Here is an 18,850-nt window from a genome sequence, read left to right as displayed (position 1 = left end):
AAAGACAACTTTTCCCATTTTTTTTATACAAAGTTGGCATTTGACCAAGATATTTATCTCACCCAGCATGGGTATATGTAAAATGACACCCCAAAACACATTCCCCAACTTCTCCTGAATACGGAGATACCACATGTGTGACACTTTTTTGCAGCCTAGGTGGGCAAAGGGGCCCACATTCCAAAGAGCACCTTTCGGATTTCACTGGCCATTTTTTACAGAATTTGATTTCAAACTCCTTACCACACATTTGGGCCCCTAGAATGCCAGGGCAGTATAACTACCCCACAAGTGACCCCATTTTGGAAAGAAGACACCCCAAGGTATTCACTGATGGGCATCGTGAGTTCATAGAACTTTTTATTTTTTGTCACAAGTTAGTGGAATATGAGACTTTGTAAGAAAAAAAAAAAAAATCATCATTTTCCGCTAACTTGTGACAAAAAATAAAAAGTTCTATGAACTCACTATGCCCATCAGCGAATACCTCAGAAAGTCAGAGCTGCTTCAAAAAGCGGAAATAATTTTTGTACCATAGTTTGTAAACGCTATAACTTTTACCAAACCATTTTTTTTTTACCCAAACATTTTTTTTAACAAAGACATGTATAACAATAAATTTAGAGCAAAATGTATATATGGATGTCGTTTTTTATGCAAAATTTTACAACTGAAAGTGAAAATTGTCATTTTTTTTGCAAAAAAATCGTTAAGTTTCGATTAATAACAAAAAAAGTAAAAATGTCAGCAGCAATGAAATACCACCAAATGAAAGCTCTATTAGTGAGAAGAAAAGGAGGTAAAATTCATTTGGGTGGTAAGTTGGATGACCGAGCAATAAACGGTAAAAGTAGTGTAGGTCAGAAGTGTAAAAAGTGGCCTGGTCTTTCAGGGTGTTTAAGCACTGGGGGCTGAGGTGGTTAAAGAGGACCTTTCACCATAATAAAACCTCTAAACTGACTATACAGACGTGTAGAGCGGCGCCCAGGGATCCCCCTGCACTTACTATTATCCCCAGCAGAAGACCCCACCGGGTACCACTCATCTCCACTACAAATAGGAAAAAGAGGCTACAATCCACACGAGCTCACCAAAACTGGACTGTTGAAGACTGGAAAAATGTTGCCTGGTCTGAGGAGTCTCGATTTCTGTTGAGACATTGAAATGGTAGAGTCCGAATTTGGCGTAAACAGAATGAGAACATGTATCCATCCTCTGATGGCTACTTCCAGCAGGATAATGCACCATGTCACAAAGCTCGAATCATTTCAAATTGGTTTCTTGAACATGACAATGAGTTCACTGTACTAAAATGGCCCCACAGTCACCAGATCTCAACCCAATAGAGCATCTTTGGGATGTGGTGGAACGGGAGCTTCGTGCCCTGGATGTGCATCCCTCAAATCTCCATCAACTGGAAGATGCTATCCTATCAATATGGGCCAACATTTCTAAAGAATGCTATCAGCACCTTGTTGAATCAATGCCACGTAGAATTAAGGCAGTTCTGAAGCAAAAAGGGGGTCCAACACCGTATTAGTATGGTGTTCCTAATAATTCTTTAGGTGAGTGTATATTTGATTTTGCAGTGTGTAGATCAGATTTCTTAGATTCTCATCCACTTTGCTCCAAAGACTTGAGGCATGCAACTCTGCAGCATACCTGTCTTGTGTGGATGTACCTCACAGGCATGGCGAGAAGTGGTGTAAACACAGATTTTCTGCAGTGGAAAATTTGCTGCATTTTACAGTAGCAGCAATAGTGGATGAGACTTAGGCCTCATGCACACGACCGTTGTTGTGTTCCGTTCTGCAAAATGGGGTTCCGTTGTTCCGTGATCCGTTTCAGTGTGTCTTCCTTTATTTTTGGAGGATCACCAGACATGAAGGAAAGTAAAAAAAAAAATCTAAGTCAAGTTTGCCATGCAAATGATAGGAAAAAAAACGGACGCGGACGACAATCTTGTGTACCTCCGCGTTTTTTCACGGTCCCATTGACTTGAATGGGTCCGCGAACCGTTTTCTGTTAAAAAAAAATAGGACAGGTTATATTTTTTTGACGGACTGGAACCACGGATCACGGACGCGGATGGCAAACGGTGCATTGGCCGAGTTTTCAACGGACCCATTGAAATTCAATGGGTCCGCAGAAAATCACGAAAAACGGAACAACGGACACGGAATAAAACAACGGTCGTGTGCATGAGGCCAGCGTTTTTGCTGGATCCGGCAGGGTTCAGCAAAAACGCTTCCGTTACTGATAATACAACTATCTGCTTCCGTTATGAACGGATCCGGTTGTATTATCGTGAACATGCCCAAGACGGATCCGTCATGAACTCTATTAAAACTCAATGGGGGACGGATCCGTTTTCTATTGTGTCAGAGAAAACAGTCCCCATTGACTTGCATTGTGGGTCATGCCGGATCCATCTTGCTTTGCATCCCTAGACGGAAAGCAAACCGCAGCATGCTGCTCTCCGGTATGAGAACGGAATGCATTTTGGGGCATTCCGTTCTGTTCAGTTACGCTTTGTCCCCATTGACAATGAATTGGGACAAAACGGAAGAGTTTTATTCCGGTATTGAGACCCTATGATGGATCTCAACACCGGAAAATAGAAGCAATAGTGTGAAAGTAGCCTAAAAAAGATTTCCATTTCACCACCATGACAGCATACAAATGGAGAGATTGACCCCTGACCTCTGTAGGTTCCTTATCTCTGATTTCTGACTATAAACACTCATTATAGTTCAGTTCTTATCTTAGGGTACTTTCACATTTTCCATCCTAGGGGCTCAATACCGGAAGAGAACTGATCAGTTTTATCCTAATGCATTCTGAATGGAGAGCAATCCGTTCAGGATGCATCAGTTCAGTCCCTCTTACGTTTTTTGGACGGAGAAAATACCGCAGCATGCTGCAGTTGTATCTCTGGCCAAAAATACTGAACACTTGCCAGAATGCCGGATACGGCATTAATTTACATTAAAGTGTATTAGTGCCGGATCCGGCATTAATTTACATTAAAGTGTATTAGTGCCGGATCCGGCATTAAATGTTTCGGCAAAACGGATCCGGCTTTTCAGTCTGCGCATGCGCAGCCCTTTCAAAATGCTGATTTTTTTTTAATGCCTGATCCGTTTTTCTGGATGACACCGGAGAGACTGATCCGGTATTGCAATGCATTTGTCAGACGGATCAGGATCCGTCTGACAAATGCCATCAGTTTGCGTCCGGATTGTGACGGAGCAGCCTGCCAGAATCCTTTGCCGCAAGTGTGAAAGTACCCTAACTGATAAGAATGCGGCTTATAAGTGTTTATGACCTCTCCGTAATTTAGAGATAAGGCTTATTAGATGACCGGCACAAAGTGAAAGTAAAAGTACCAGTCACACAGCTAGAAAAACTGTTAAAGGGGTCGTCTCACTTCAGCAAATAACTTTATCATGTAGAGAAAGTTAATCCAAGGCACTTAATAATGTATTGTGATTGTCCATATTGCTTCCTTTGCTTACTAGATTAGTTTTTCCATCACTTTATACACTGCTTGTTTCCATGGTTACGACCATCCGGCAATCCAGGTGAACGCATTGCACCCGCACTGAATCTGGACCCATTCATTTCTATGGGGCTGTGCACATGAGCGGTGATTTTCACGCTTCACTTGTGCGTTGTGTGAAAATCGCAGCATGCTCTATATTGTGCGTTTTTCACGCAACACAGGCCCCATAGAAGTGAATGGGGCTGCGTGAAAATCGCAAGCAAGTGCGGATGCGGTGCGATTTTTAATGCGTTGGTTGCTAAGGAGACGATCGGGATGGGGACCCGATCTTTATTTTCCCTTATAACATGGTTATAAGGGAAAATAATAGCATTCTTAATACAGAATGCATAGTAAAATAGGGATGGAGGGGTTAAAAAATAATAAATTGAACTCACCTCATCCACTTGGTCGCGTAGCGGATCTCCTCTTCTTTCTTCAGGACCTGGGTAAAGGACCTTTGATGATGTCACTGTGCTCATCACATGGTCAATCATATGATCCATCACATGGTCCATCACCATGATCCGTCCCCTATTGACTTTTAATGGAGTTCATGACGGATCCGTCTTGGCAATGTTAAAGATAATACATAACGGATGCAGGCGGTTGTATTATAAGTAACGGAAGAGTTTTTGCTAAACCCTGCCAGATCCAGTAAAAACGCTGGTGTGAAAGTAGCCTTAGGGCTCATGCACTTGACCGTAGCTTTGATCCGCATCCGATTCACATTTTCTGCTTGTCGGATGCGGACCCATTCATCTGAATGGGACCGCAAAAGATGCGTATGTGTTGTCCGCATCTGTATGTCCATTCTGCGGCACCCGCAAAAACATAGAACATGTCCTATTCCGTTTTGCAGGTAAGGATAGGAGATTTTGCCGATCTGCGGACCTCAAAAACGGATACGGTCATGTGCAGGAGCCCTTAGCGTCGGCTCCTCGCTCAAAGAGATTCTCAGTTATAGCCCAGTGATGAGATTGAATGAACTCCCATCTATGTGGTCTGTGTGTATTACATTGGGCAGCTCTAGGGAGTCATTGGTGAGTTTATTTAACTAAGGCCCTGTTCACACAACCGTATTTTTGCTCCGCATCTGATCTGCATTATTTGTGGAACGGATGCGGACCGATTCATTTCAATAGGTCCGCAAAGAAAAATGTGTGACGACTTGTGAAAACTACTCCAGTCATAATTAGGCTACTTTCACACTCGCGTTTTGGGCGGATCCGTCATGGATCTGCGAAAACGGATCTGTTACAATCATACAACCGTATGCATCCGTCATGAACGGATCCGTTTGTATTATCTGTAACATAGCCAAGACGGATCAGTCATGAACTCCATTGAAAGTCAATGAGAGACGGATCCGTTTTCTATTGTGCCAGAGAAAACTGATCCGTCCCCATAGACTTAGGCCGTGTTCCGCGGCTGAGATCGGTCCGTGGCATGCCGGGCTGGATTCCTGTTCAGAGCAGGAGCGCACGGCGTCATTGGTTGCTATGACGCCGTGCGCTTCATGCCGCCGCTGCTGCACTACAGTAATACACTCGTATAGTGTATTACTGTAGGGCAGCGGCGTCATAGCAACCAATGACACCGTGCGCTCCTGCTCTGAACAGGAATCCAGCCCGGCATACCACGGACCGCTTACGGCCACGGAACACGGCCGTGTGCATACAATGGCTATAAAAAGTCTACACACCCCTGCTAAAACGTCAGGTTTCTGTGATGTAAAAAAAACGAGATAAAGATAAATCATTTCAGAACTTTTTCCACCTTTAATGTGACCTATAAACTGTACAACTCAGGCTACTTTCACACTATTGTCGGGGCTCCGTTTGAAGGCTCTCACAAGCGGCCCCGAACGCAGCCGTCCAGCCCTAATGCATTCTGAGTGGATGCGGATCCGCTGAGAATGCATCAGTCTGGCGGCGTTCAGCCTCCGCTCAGCAGGCGGACACCTGAACGCTGCTTGCAGCGTTCGGGTGTCCACCTGGCCGTGCGGAGGCAAACGGATCCGTCCAGACTTACAATGTAAGTCAATGGGGACGGATCCGTTTGAAGTTGACACAATATGGCTCAATTTTCAAACTGATCCATCCCCCATTGACTTTCAATGTAAAGTCTGGACGGATCTGTCTGAACTACTTTCAGACTTAGAATTTTTTCTAATCTATAATGCAGACGGATCCGTTCTGAACGGATCCAAACGTCTGCATTATAGGAGCGGATCCGTTTGTGCAGACAGCAGACGGATCCGCTCTGAACGCAAGTGTGAAAGTAGCCTCAATTAAAAAATAAACTGAAATCTTTTAGGTGGAAGGAAGAAAAAATATAAAAATAAAATAATATGTTTGCCTAAGTGTGCACCCCCTAAACTAATACTTTGTTGAAGCACCTTTTGATTTTATTACAGCACTCAGTCTTTTTGGGTAGGAGTCTATCAGCATGGCACATTTTGACTTGGCAAGATTTGCCCACTCTTCATTGTAAAAACACTCCAAATCTGTCAGATTGCGAGGGCATCTCCTGGGCACGGCCCTCTTCAGATCACCCCACAGATTTTCATCCGGATTCAGGTCTGGGCCATTCCAAAACTTTCATCTTCTTCTGGTGAAGCCATTCCTTTGTTGATTTGGATGTATGCTTTGGGTAGTTGTCATGCTGAAAGATGAAGTTCCTCTTCATGTTCGGCTTTCTAGCAGAAGCCTGAAGGTTTTGTGCCAATATTGACTGGTATTTTGAACTGCTCATATTTCCCTCTAGCTTAACTAAGGCCCCAGTTCCAGCTGAAGAAGAACAGCCCCTTGGCATGATGCTGCCACCACCATGCTTCACTGTGGGTATGGTGTTCTTTTGGTGATGTGCAGTGTTGTTTTTGCACAAAACATATCTTTTGGAATTATGGCCAAAAAGTTCAACCTTGGTTTCATCAGACCATAACACCTTTTCCCACATGCTTTTGGGAGACTTCAGATGTGTTTTTGCAAAATGTAGCCTGGCTTGGATGTTTTCTTCGTAAGAAAAGGCTTTCGTCTTGCCACTCTACACCATAGCCCAGACATATGAAGAATACGGGAGATTGTTGTCACATGTACCACACAGCCAGGACTTGCCAGATATTCCTGCAGCTCCTGTAATGTTGCTGTAGGCCTCTCGGTAGCCTCCGAGACCAGTTTTCTTCTCGTCTTTTCATCAATTTTGGAGGGACGACCAGTTCTTGGTAATGTCACTGTTGTGCCATATTGTCTCCACTTGATGATGACGGTCTTCACTGTGTTCCATGGTATATCTAATGTCTTGGACATTCTTTTCTACCCTTCTCCTGACTGATACCTTCTAACAATGAGATTCCTCTGATGCTTTGGAAGCTCTCGGTGGACCATGGCTTTTGCTGTGGGATGTGACTAAGAAAATTTCAGGAAAGACCAACTAGAGCAGCTGAACTTTATTTAGGGTTAATCAGAGGCACTTTACATGATGGCAGGTGTATGCTGACTCCTATTTAACAGGACTTTGAATGTGATTGCCTTATTCTGAACACAGCTACATCCCCAGTTATAAGAGGGTGTGCACACTTATGCAACCACATTTTTATTTATTTTTTCTTCCCTCCACCTAAAAGATTTCAGTTTGTTTTTCAATTGAGTTGTACAGTTTATAGGTCACATTAAAGGTGGAAAAAGTTCTGAAATGATTTTATCTTTTTTTACATCACAGAAACCTGACCTTATAACAGGGGTGTGTAGACTTTTTATATCCACTGTAAATTGTGGGTCAGGACGGATCCGTTTTGCTGCAGGCAGCGTTTTGGTGTCCGTCTCTAAAGCAGAATGGAGGCGGAACGGAGGCAAACTGATGCATTCTGAGCGGATCCTTTTCCATTCAGAATGCATTAGGGCAAAACTGATCCGTTTTGGACCGCTTGTGAGAGCCCTGGACGGATCTCACAAACGGAAAGCCAAAACGCCAGTGTGAAAGTAACCTTAGCCACTTTCTCCACCAGCGCAGGGGGGGAAGCAAAGACTGGTGTAAAACGCCGGTGTTTGTAAATGACCCTCTATGTTTCATTATGGTTGATGTGGAGTTACAACATTATCCTTGTATAAAGCAGTGTTTCCCAACCAGTGTGCCTCCAGCTGTTGCAAAACTACAACTCCCAGAATGCCTGGACAGCCTTTGGCTGTGCGGGCATGCTGGGAGTTGTAGTTTTGCAACAGCTGGAGGCACACTGGTTGGGAAACACTGGTATAGAGTATTCCACACTCTCTCAGGCCGGGTCCACATCACTGTTACATTTTCCGTTCTTCTGATCCGTCAGAAGAACAGAGAGAGAGAAAAAAAAAAAGGTCCTGTATTTTAAAAGGCATCCTTCAGCAGAATTAGGCCTCATGCACACGACTGTTCCGTTTTTTGCGGTCCACAAACCGCGGATCCGCCGAAAACGGAAGCCGCCCGTGTGCTTTCCGCAATTTGCGGAACGGGCGGCCCATTGTAGAAATGCCTATTCTTATCTGCAAAACGGAGTGTTGTCTGCATCTTTTGCGGCCCCATTGAAGTGAATGGGTCTGCACCCGAGCCGCAAAAACTGTGGCTCGGATGCGGACCCGAACAACGGTCGTGTGCATGAGGCCTTATACCTATGACACTAGCTGACCTGTTGCATGTTAGCTTGGCAGCTGAAGACATCAGTGTTGCTCCCATGTTCATATGTGCTCACATTGCTGAGAAAAATGAAGTTTTATATATGCAAATGAGCCCGTAGGAGCAACAGGGGCGTTGCCGTTACACCTAGAAGCTCAGCTCTCTCTGCAACTGTCTCGCCCTCCCCAATGTGATTGACAGGACCAGGCGTGATGATGTTTTCCCTGCCTAATCTTGCCAATCAAAGTGCAGAGGGCGCGGCAGTTACAGAGAGAGCAGAACCTCTAGGTGTAATGGTAACGCCCCCGTTGCTCCTAGAGGCTCATTTGCATATAATAAAACATAATTTTTCTCAGCAATGCGGACACATATGAACATGGGACCAACACAGACGTCTTCAGCTGCCAAGCGCACATAGAACAGGTCAGCCAGTGTCATAGGGACAAAACTGCTGACAGATGCCCTTTAAGCATCCGTAATGCACATTTTGCATCCATTTTAGCCATTTCTGTCTGAGATCACTTTTTTATTTTTTTATTTAGATTTTTATTAATTGTGAAGCGCAAACGTGTAGGAAGTGGATGCATTTTGATAATATGGTTATATCATACAGTATTCTTGTGGAATGAAGCTTGATTAGATTGGACATTTTCGGTCCCCCTGAACCTTGATCATGGAGGCTGTGGGAACAGCAGCGCATGTAGCGCTATAGTAGGTGATCCCCTACCCGGTGGGTAAAAATATTAGTTGAAATTCTGAAAAAAAAGACATAAAAATTAAAATTGATTCTGCAGATTTCTATAAATGAGATCCTGAGGCCGCGGATTCATCTCCTCCTCCAAACCTCTCTCTCTCTCTCTTTTTTGCATTTAGCGTCTTTACCTTCCGCCCGTCAGGAAAGAGTTAAACCATTCCTGTCTGGAGCACTCCGTCATCCGCCAGGCTGAGAAATGCCAAGGTCTTTTTGACATCTGCTCTCCGATTGATACCGCAGGCTTTGCGGGTAACAGCTGAAAAGCCCCCACAGGTGCCATATAAAGAGGTGACCATGTTGTCATATTTCATTGCGGCATCCTTCTGCAACGCCATAATTACCTAATTAGGTTGTTAATTAGGAAATTAGCATTTTGCCGTATTGATAGAAGGCGGCATGCAAGCTGGGCGCGTTTGTCTACTTTAATTTAGGATTTGTGTGTCTATCATGCGCTCGCACTAACTTGAGCCATGGGAAAGAAGACGCGACGCGGACTGGATCAGAAATTAGGCTCCATGGTAGAGTACAGGCCGAGAGAACTTTTTTTTATTTATTTTTTTGTCTTTGGAATACATGATTTTATGGTCCGATATTATCTATTTTTTAAAGTCTAGATTTGGTTTTATGGAGTTTTTTAAAGAGTCTATCAAAGCTTTAAACCAGACACAACGCCTTGAAGGGCTCGCTCAGCTGAGTGTAATGATACCTTTCACGTAGTAATAGGCTGCTTCATGTTGGAGAAAAAAGTATTTTAAAATAATACGCAAATTGGCAGTTAAGTGCACTGAGGGCGGGCCCAAGCCACTTTGTGCAGCCTTGCTCCTCCTGCCCCTCCCTCTTCTTGATGGATAGGATCAAGTGAGATGACTGTGTAGGAACGTGGCCCTGTCATTCACGAAGGAGAGGGAGGAGCTGAGAGAGGAAGGGTGCACAGAGTGGCTTAGGCCCGCCCAAAGTGCACTTAACTGCTAATTTGCATATTAATAAAATAAAAAAATTGTCTCCAGAATGAAGGTATCATTACGTTCAGCTTAGCTGTCTCTAGAAGACATTTCACCTGATTTATTGAGGCCAACGTGCGCTACGCAGCCTTGACAGGTCCCGCGCTGTCGGAGGAGGCATGTACTTTGTGACAAGGTGCAGAAATGACTTTCCTCCTCTGGTTCTCGATGCACCGGTACGAAATCTAGATTGCAGTCATTATTTGTAAGTAACGATAAATTAGAGCTGGCTGATGGCCCCGCCCTCATCGCGTAAAATGCAGATTGCGACTAGAAAAGTTGCAAATGCATTGAAAAGTCGGAAATCCGGTGGGAGTTTTCCATGTCAGAAAGAGGCGTTAGGGGAATGATGAGCTCCGCCATAGTGCATTTTTTTCTGTACTTGCGAAGCACGTTGATCACTTTGTAGAGGTTTGTGCTCACTTTGACAGGTGACCATGTGACCTCAGACGTGTGCCGCCACTAGAGGTTTCTAGACATCAATAAAAGGGGTTTTCCGGGAGTAGAATATTGATGTCCTGTCCTCAGGGTAGGTCATCAATAATCTGATCGGTGGGGTGTGACCCCTGGCACGCCCAACAACCAGCTGTTTGAGGAGACCTCAGCACTCTTGCTAGGCCGGTGACATCCCGTCCATCCGTCACATGGCCTAGGCGCAGTTCTGTTCCATTCAAGTGAATGAGCCTGGACTGCAATGCCAGACACAGGCCCTATACAATGTCCTCGGCTATGATGAGGCTGTAGCTCTCACTAGAGCCTCGTAACCTCTTTAACCCTTTCAAGAGAAGTTTTTTTTTGTTTTTTTTTCCTTTCACTTTTTACTCCCAGTCATCCCAAAGCCCTAACTTTTATTTTTTTCCGCTCACATAGCCGTATAAGGGCTTGTTTTTGTTGCAGGACAAGATGCCCTTTCTAATGGCACTATTTACGGTTGCATACAGGAAAAAAAAATTACAAATGTGATGAAATTGGAAAAAAAATGCAATCCCGCAACAGTTTTTGGGGTTTTGTTTTTATGACGTTCCTTATACGGTACAACTGACCAGTTACATTTATTCTCCAGGTCTGTATGAATCCGGCGATATCACATACGTGTATTTATTCTTGCGCTTTTATACTGCACAAAAAAAGACAGTTTTTTTGTTTATTCACCATATTCTGACCGCTGTAACTTTTTGTATTTATATGTACGGAGCCGTGTGAGAGGTAATGTTCTGCAGGCTGATCTGTGCTTTTCAGTGATACCATTTTTGCGTTTGACTTTTTTATAATTTTTTTTGTGGGTGGAGAAGCGAACCAAAAAACAGCGTATTGGCCATTTAGACTTTTTTCTGTTTCGCCGTTTTCCATATGGGTTAAATATTTTTATATTCTAGGCGTTTTTGCACGCATTGATACCCATGATATGTATTTTTTTCATTTTTTTAACCACTTACCGTCACGCTAACGCCGAAAGGCGTCATTTCTGCGGCGCTCCCAGGTCACACTAACGCCAATAGGCGTCATCTCGCGTGAGCCGGGATTTCCTGTGAACGCGCGCACACAGGCGCGCGCGCTCACAGGAACGGAAGGTAAGAGAGTTGATCTCCAGCCTGCCAGCGGCGATCGTTCGCTGGCAGGCTGGAGATGTGTTTTTTTTTAACCCCTAACAGGTATATTAGACGCTGTTTTGATAACAGCGTCTAATATACCTGCTACCTGGTCCTCTGGTGGTCCCCTTTGTTTGGATCGACCACCAGAGGACACAGGTAGCTCAGTAAAGTAGCACCAAGCACCACTACACTACACTACACCCCCCCCCCGTCACTTATTAACCCCTTATTAGCCCCTGATCACCCCATATAGACTCCCTGATCACCCCCCTGTCATTGATTACCCCCCTGTCATTGATCAACCCCCTGTAAAGCTCCATTCAGACGTCCGCATGATTTTTACGGATCCACTGATAGATGGATCCGATCCGCAAAACGCATCCGGACGTCTGAATGAAGCCTTACAGGGGCGTGATCAATGACTGTGGTGATCACCCCATATAGACTCCCTGATCACCCCCCTGTCATTGATTACACCCCTGTCATTGATTACCCCCCTGTAAAGCTCCATTCAGACGTCCGCATGATTTTTACGGATGCACTGATAGATGGATCCGATCCGCAAAACGCATCCGGACGTCTGAATGAAGCCTTACAGGGGCATGATCAATGACTGTGGTGATCACCCCATATAGACTCCCTGATCACCCCCCTGTAAAGCTCCATTCAGATGTCCGCATGATTTTTACGGATGCACTGATAGATGGATCCGATCCGCAAAACGCATCCGGACGTCTGAATGAAGCCTTACAGGGGCATGATCAATGACTGTGGTGATCACCCCATATAGACTCCCTGATCACCCCCTTGTCATTGATTACCCCCCTGTAAAGCTCCATTCAGATGTCCGCATGATTTTTACGGATGCACTGATAGATGGATCGGATCCGCAAAACGCATCTGGACGTCTGAATGAAGCCTTACAGGGGCATGATCAATGACTGTGGTGATCACCCCCCTGTCATTGATTACCCCCCTGTAAAGCTCCATTCAGATGTCCGCATGATTTTTACGGATGCACTGATAGATGGATCGGATCCGCAAAACGCATCCGGACGTCTGAATGAAGCCTTACAGGGGCGTGATCAATGACTGTGGTGATCACCCCATATAGACTCCCTGATCACCCCCCTGTCATTGATTACCCCCCTGTCATTGATTACCCCCCTGTAAAGCTCCATTCAGACGTCCGCATGATTTTTACGGATCCACTGATAGATGGATCGGATCCGCAAAACGCATCCGGACGTCTGAATGAAGCCTTACAGGCGCGTGATCAATGACTGTGGTGATCACCCCATATAGACTCCCTGATCACCCCCCTGTCATTGATTACCCCCCTGTAAAGCTCCATTCAGACGTCCGCATGATTTTTACGGATCCGCTGATAGATGGATCGGATCCGCAAAACGCATCCGGACGTCTGAATGAAGCCTTACAGGGGCATGATCAATGACTGTGGTGATCACCCCATATAGACTCCCTGATCACCCCCCTGTCATTGATTACCCCCCTGTAAAGCTCCATTCAGATGTCCGCATGATTTTTACGGATGCACTGATAGATGGATCGGATCCGCAAAACGCATCCGGACGTCTGAATGAAGCCTTACAGGGGCGTGATCAATGACTGTGGTGATCACCCCATATAGACTCCCTGATCACCCCCCTGTCATTGATTACCCCCCTGTCATTGATTACCCCCCTGTAAAGCTCCATTCAGACGTCCGCATGATTTTTACGGATCCACTGATAGATGGATCGGATCCGCAAAACGCATACGGACGTCTGAATGAAGCCTTACAGGGGCATGATCAATGACTGTGGTGATCACCCCATATAGACTCCCTGATCACCCCCCTGTCATTGATCACCCCCCCTGTCATTGATCACCCCCCTGTCATTGATCACCCCCCTGTCATTGATCACCCCTCTGTAAGGCTCCATTCAGACATTTTTTTGGCCCAAGTTAGCGGAATTATTTTTTTTTTTTTCTTACAAAGTCTCATATTCCACTAACTTGTGTCAAAAAATAAAATCTCACATGAACTCACCACACCCCTCACGGAAACCAAATGCGTAAAATTTTTTAGACATTTATATTCCAGACTTCTTCTCACGCTTTAGGGCCCCTAGAATGCCAGGGCAGTATAAATACCCCACATGTGACCCCATTTCGGAAAGAAGACACCCCCAGGTATTCCGTGAGGGGCATATTGAGTCCATGAAAGATTGAAATTTTTGTCCCAAGTTAGCGGAACGGGAGACTTTGTGAGAAAAAAATTAAAAATATCAATTTCCGCTAACTTGTGCCAAAAAAATTTTTTTTCTATGAACTCGCCATGCCCCTCATTGAATACCTTGGGGTGTCTTCTTTCCAAAATGGGGTCACATGTGGGGTATTTATACTGCCCTGGCATTCTAGGGGCCCCAAAGTGTGAGAAGAAGTCTGGTATCCAAATGTCTAAAAATGCCCTCCTAAAAGGAATTTGGGCACCTTTGCGCATCTAGGCTGCAAAAAAGTGTCACACATCTGGTATCGCCGTACTCAGGAGAAGTTGGGGAATGTGTTTTGGGGTGTCATTTTACATATACCCATGCTGGGTGAGAGAAATATCTTGGTCAAATGCCAACTTTGTATAAAAAAATGGGAAAAGTTGTCTTTTGCCAAGATATTTCTCTCACCCAGCATGGGTATATGTAAAATGACACCCCAAAACACATTCCCCAACTTCTCCTGAATACGGCGATACCACATGTGTGACACTTTTTTGCAGCCTAGGTGGGCAAAGGGGCCCACATTCCAAAGAGCACCTTTAGGATTTCACAGATCATTTACCTACTTACCACACATTAGGGCCCCTGGAAAATGCCAGGGCAGTATAACTACCCAACAAGTGACCCCATTTTGGAAAGAAGACACCCCAAGGTATTCCGTGAGGGGCATGGCGAGTTCCTAGAATTTTTTATTTTTTGTCACAAGTTAGTGGAAAATGCTGCTTTTTTTTTTTTTTTTTTTTTCATACAAAGTCTCATATTCCACTAACTTGTGACAAAAAATAAAAACTTCCATGAACTCACTATGCCCATCAGCGAATACCTTGGGGTCTCTTCTTTCCAAAATGGGGTCACTTGTGGGGTAGTTATACTGCCCTGGCATTCTAGGGGCCCAAATGTGTGGTAAGGAGTTTGAAATCAAATTCTGTAAAAAATGACCTGTGAAATCCGAAAGGTGCTCTTTGGAATATGGGCCCCTTTGCCCACCTAGGCTGCAAAAACGTGTCACACATCTGGTATCCCCGTACTCAGGAGAAGGTGGGGAATGTGTTTTGGGGTGTCATTTTACATATACCCATGCTGGGTGAGAGAAATATCTTGGCAAAAGACAACTTTTCCCATTTTTTTATACAAAGTTGGCATTTGACCAAGATATTTATCTCACCCAGCATGGGTATATGTAAAAAGACACCCCAAAACACATTCCCCAACTTCTCCTGAATACGGAGATACCAGATGTGTGACACGTTTTTGCAGCCTAGGTGGGCAAAGGGGCCCATATTCCAAAGAGCACCTTTCGGATTTCACTGGTCATTTTTTGCAGAATTTGATTTCAAATTCCTTACCACACATTCGGGCCCCTAGAATGCCAGGGCAGTATAACTACCCCACAAGTGACCCCATTTTGGAAAGAAGAGACCCCAAGGTATTCGCTGATGGGCATAGTGAGTTCATGGAAGTTTTTATTTTTTGTCACAAGTTAGTGGAATATGAGACTTTGTATGAAAAAAAAAAAAAAAAAAAAAATCATCATTTTCCACTAACTTGTGACAAAAAATAAAAAATTCTAGGAACTTGCCATGCCCCTCACGGAATACCTTGGGGTGTCTTCTTTCCAAAATGGGGTCACTTGTGGGGTAGTTATACTGCCCTGGCATTCTAGGGGCCCGAATGTGTGGTAAGGAGTTTGAAATCAAATTCTGTAAAAAATGACCTGTGAAATCCGAAAGGTGCTCTTTCGAATATGGGCCCCTTTGCCCACCTAGGCTGCAAAAAAGTGTCACACATCTGGTATTGCCGTACTCAGGAGAAGGTGGGGAATGTGTTTTGGGGTGTCATTTTACATATACCCATGCTGGGTGAGAGAAATATCTTGGCAAAAGACAACTTTTCCCATTTTTTTATACAAAGTTGGCATTTGACCAAGATATTTATCTCACCCAGCATGGGTATATGTAAAAAGACACCCCAAAACACATTCCCCAACTTCTCCTGAATACAGAGATACCAGATGTGTGACACGTTTTTGCAGCCTAGGTGGGCAAAGGGGCCCATATTCCAAAGAGCACCTTTCGGATTTCACTGGTCATTTTTTGCAGAATTTGATTTCAAATTCCTTACCACACATTCGGGCCCCTAGAATGCCAGGGCAGTATAACTACCCCACAAGTGACCCCATTTTGGAAAGAAGAGACCCCAAGGTATTCGCTGATGGGCATAGTGAGTTCATGGAAGTTTTTATTTTTTGTCACAAGTTAGTGGAATATGAGACTTTGTATGAAAAAAAAAAAAAAAAAAAAAAATCATCATTTTCCACTAACTTGTGACAAAAAATAAAAAGTTCTATGAACTCACTATGCCCATCAGCGAATACCTTAGGGTGTGTACTTTCCGAAATGGGGTCATTTGTGGGGTGTTTGTACTGTCTGGCCATTGTAGAACCTCAGGAAACGTGACAGGTGCTCAGAAAGTCAGAGCTGCTTCAAAAAGCGGAAATTCACATTTTTGTACCATAGTTTGTAAACGCTATAACTTTTACCCAAACCATTTTTTTTTTACCCAAACATTTTTTTTTTATCAAAGACATGTAGAACTATAAATTTAGAGCAAAATTTCTATATGGATCTCGTTTTTTTTTGCAAAATTTTACAACTGAAAGTGAAAAATGTCATTTTTTTGCAAAAAAATCGTTAAATTTCGATTAATAACAAAAAAAGTAAAAATGTCAGCAGCAATGAAATACCACCAAATGAAAGCTCTATTAGTGAGAAGAAAAGGAGGTAAAATTCATTTGGGTGGTAAGTTGCATGACCGAGCAATAAACGGTGAAAGTAGTGTAGTGCCGATTTGTAAAAAAGGGCCTGGTCTTTAGGGGGGTATAAACCTGTGGTCCTTAAGTGGTTAATGTTTTTTTTTTTTCATTTTGGGGAAAGGGGGGTGATTTGGATTTTTATATATTTTTTTTATTTATGTAAACATTTTTTTATTTTTATTTTACATATTTTTTTTAGAGTTCCATAGGGAACTATAACAATCAATCATTGGATTGCTTCTCTCATAGACTAGACATAGAGAGTCTATGAGGATTTTACTGTGTTTCTATGGAGCCCTGCAACAGGCAAGGGCTCCATAGATATTACTATGCAGTAGCCTCCTGTTACGGGAAGACAGGGGCTGCTGTATACATGGTGCGGCTCTCACGATCTCCGCCCGGGGGAGCCGGAGCATAGCGCTTCAGGATTTCCATGCGCTCAGATGCTGTGGTCAGGTTTTTTGACCATGGTCGCGGACAATAGCCGCGAGTGCCTGCTGTATGAAAAGTGAGTGGAGCGGGCACCATTTTTAAAACGCCTGACCACTGACGTATTTTTATGGGTGGTGGATTGGGAAGGGGTTAAACAGCTGATCAGCTGGGGTGCTGGGAGTCGGACCACCACCAATAAGGTGCTGATGACGTATCCTGAGGGGGAAAAAAAAAGCCTTTAAACAGATGGTCTTGTCACCGACATCAGCGGCCAAGATCTAGGATGTGCCCCCGCCAATAGGGAAAGCGATATGGCACCTCGTTTCCTGTTGGACCAGCCACTAGGGTACATCCACTTGGGACAGAAATGAATTTGCTGCAGAATTCTCGCAAATCCTCAGCAAAATCTGCAGGTTTTACATTCTTACACGCCCTATATGCATTGCAGAAAGTGAAGTCCAAGAAATCAACTTGCTGCAGTTCTCAGTCTGCGCTGCAGGTCAATTTACGCTCCGATTTGTTACAATATCTCTCTGATGCAACTGTATGCCGTCCGCACATCAGGACTGAGAATCTGCAGCATTTCTGCTATATGGGGACTTGTCCAAGCTGTCAGAAACTCCCCCAGCACTATGCCCCCAATGTCTGAGACAGCCCCTTTAAAGGGAACCTGTCACCGGGATTTGATGTATAGAGCTGAGGACATGGGCTGCTAGATGGCCGCTAGCACATCCGCAATACACAGTCCCCATAGCTCTGTGTGCTTTTTATTGTGGTTTGATCCATATGCAAATTACCCTGAGATGTGTCCTGTACGTTAGAGGAGTCCAGCGTGAAGGAGCCCAGCACCGCCCCGCATCCTCAGAATCTCCTCCTTGCTCCCCGACGTCAGAAAGCCAGAGCGCTGTAATCTTACGATGCGCGAGCTAGCGCATGCGCAATTCCTTCCCTGAGGCTGATGCCAGCACAGGGAAGGAACACTATGACGACACTGCGCATGCGCTAGCTCGTGCATCGCGAGATTGAGGTTCTCTGGCTTTCTGACATCGGGGAGCAAGGAGGAGATTCTGAGGATGCGGGGCGGTGCTGGGCTCCTTCATGCTGGACTCCTCTAACGGACAGGACACATCTCAGGGTAATTTGCATATGGATCAAATCGTTTTTTTACCACAATAAAAGCACACAGAGCTATGGGGACTGGGTATTGCGGATGTGCTAGTGGCCATCTAGCAACCCATGTCCTCAGTTCTATACATCAAATCCCGGTGACAGGTTCCCTTTAAAGGGCATCTGTCAGCAGATTTGTCCCTATGACACTGGCTGACCTGTTACATGTGCACTTGGCAGCTGAAGACATCAGTGTTGGTCCCATGTTCATATGTGCTCACATTGCTGAGAAAAATGATGTTTTAATATATGCAAATGAGCCCGTAGGAGCAACAGGGGCATTGCCGTTACACCTAGAGGATCTGCTCTCTCTGCAACTGCTATGCCCTCTGCACTTTGGTTGGCAGGGCCAGACGTGATGATGTTTTCCCGGCCTTGCCCTGTCAGTGTAGATAGTGCGGCAGTTGCAGAGAGAGCACAGCTTCTAGGAGTAATGGCAACGCCCCTGTTGCTCCTAGAGGCTCATTTGCATGTAGCAAAACATCATTTTTCTCGCCAATGTGGGCACATATGGACATGGGACCAACACAGATGCCTTCAGCTGCCAAGCGCACATGGAACAGGTCAGCCAGTGTCAGAGGTACAAAACTGCTGACCGATGCCCTTTAAGTAATAAATGCACATC

The 18,850-nt window shown here is 44.6% G+C and overlaps 1 protein-coding gene across 2 annotated transcripts in view; it reads left to right on the top strand.

Moving 5' to 3' along the window:
• MAPKAP1 (MAPK associated protein 1) overlaps positions 1-18,850 on the top strand; it is a 176,781-nt gene that overhangs the window by 5,753 nt on the left and 152,178 nt on the right. The gene's annotated exons all lie outside the window — the stretch shown is intronic.

The sequence above is a fragment of the Bufo bufo genome, chromosome 8 (genome assembly GCF_905171765.1).
Source record: "Bufo bufo chromosome 8, aBufBuf1.1, whole genome shotgun sequence".
In the NCBI taxonomy this organism is placed as follows: domain Eukaryota; kingdom Metazoa; phylum Chordata; class Amphibia; order Anura; family Bufonidae; genus Bufo; species Bufo bufo.
Note: the sequence above shows the minus strand (reverse complement) of the source record. Positions and strands in the feature narration are given on the sequence as shown.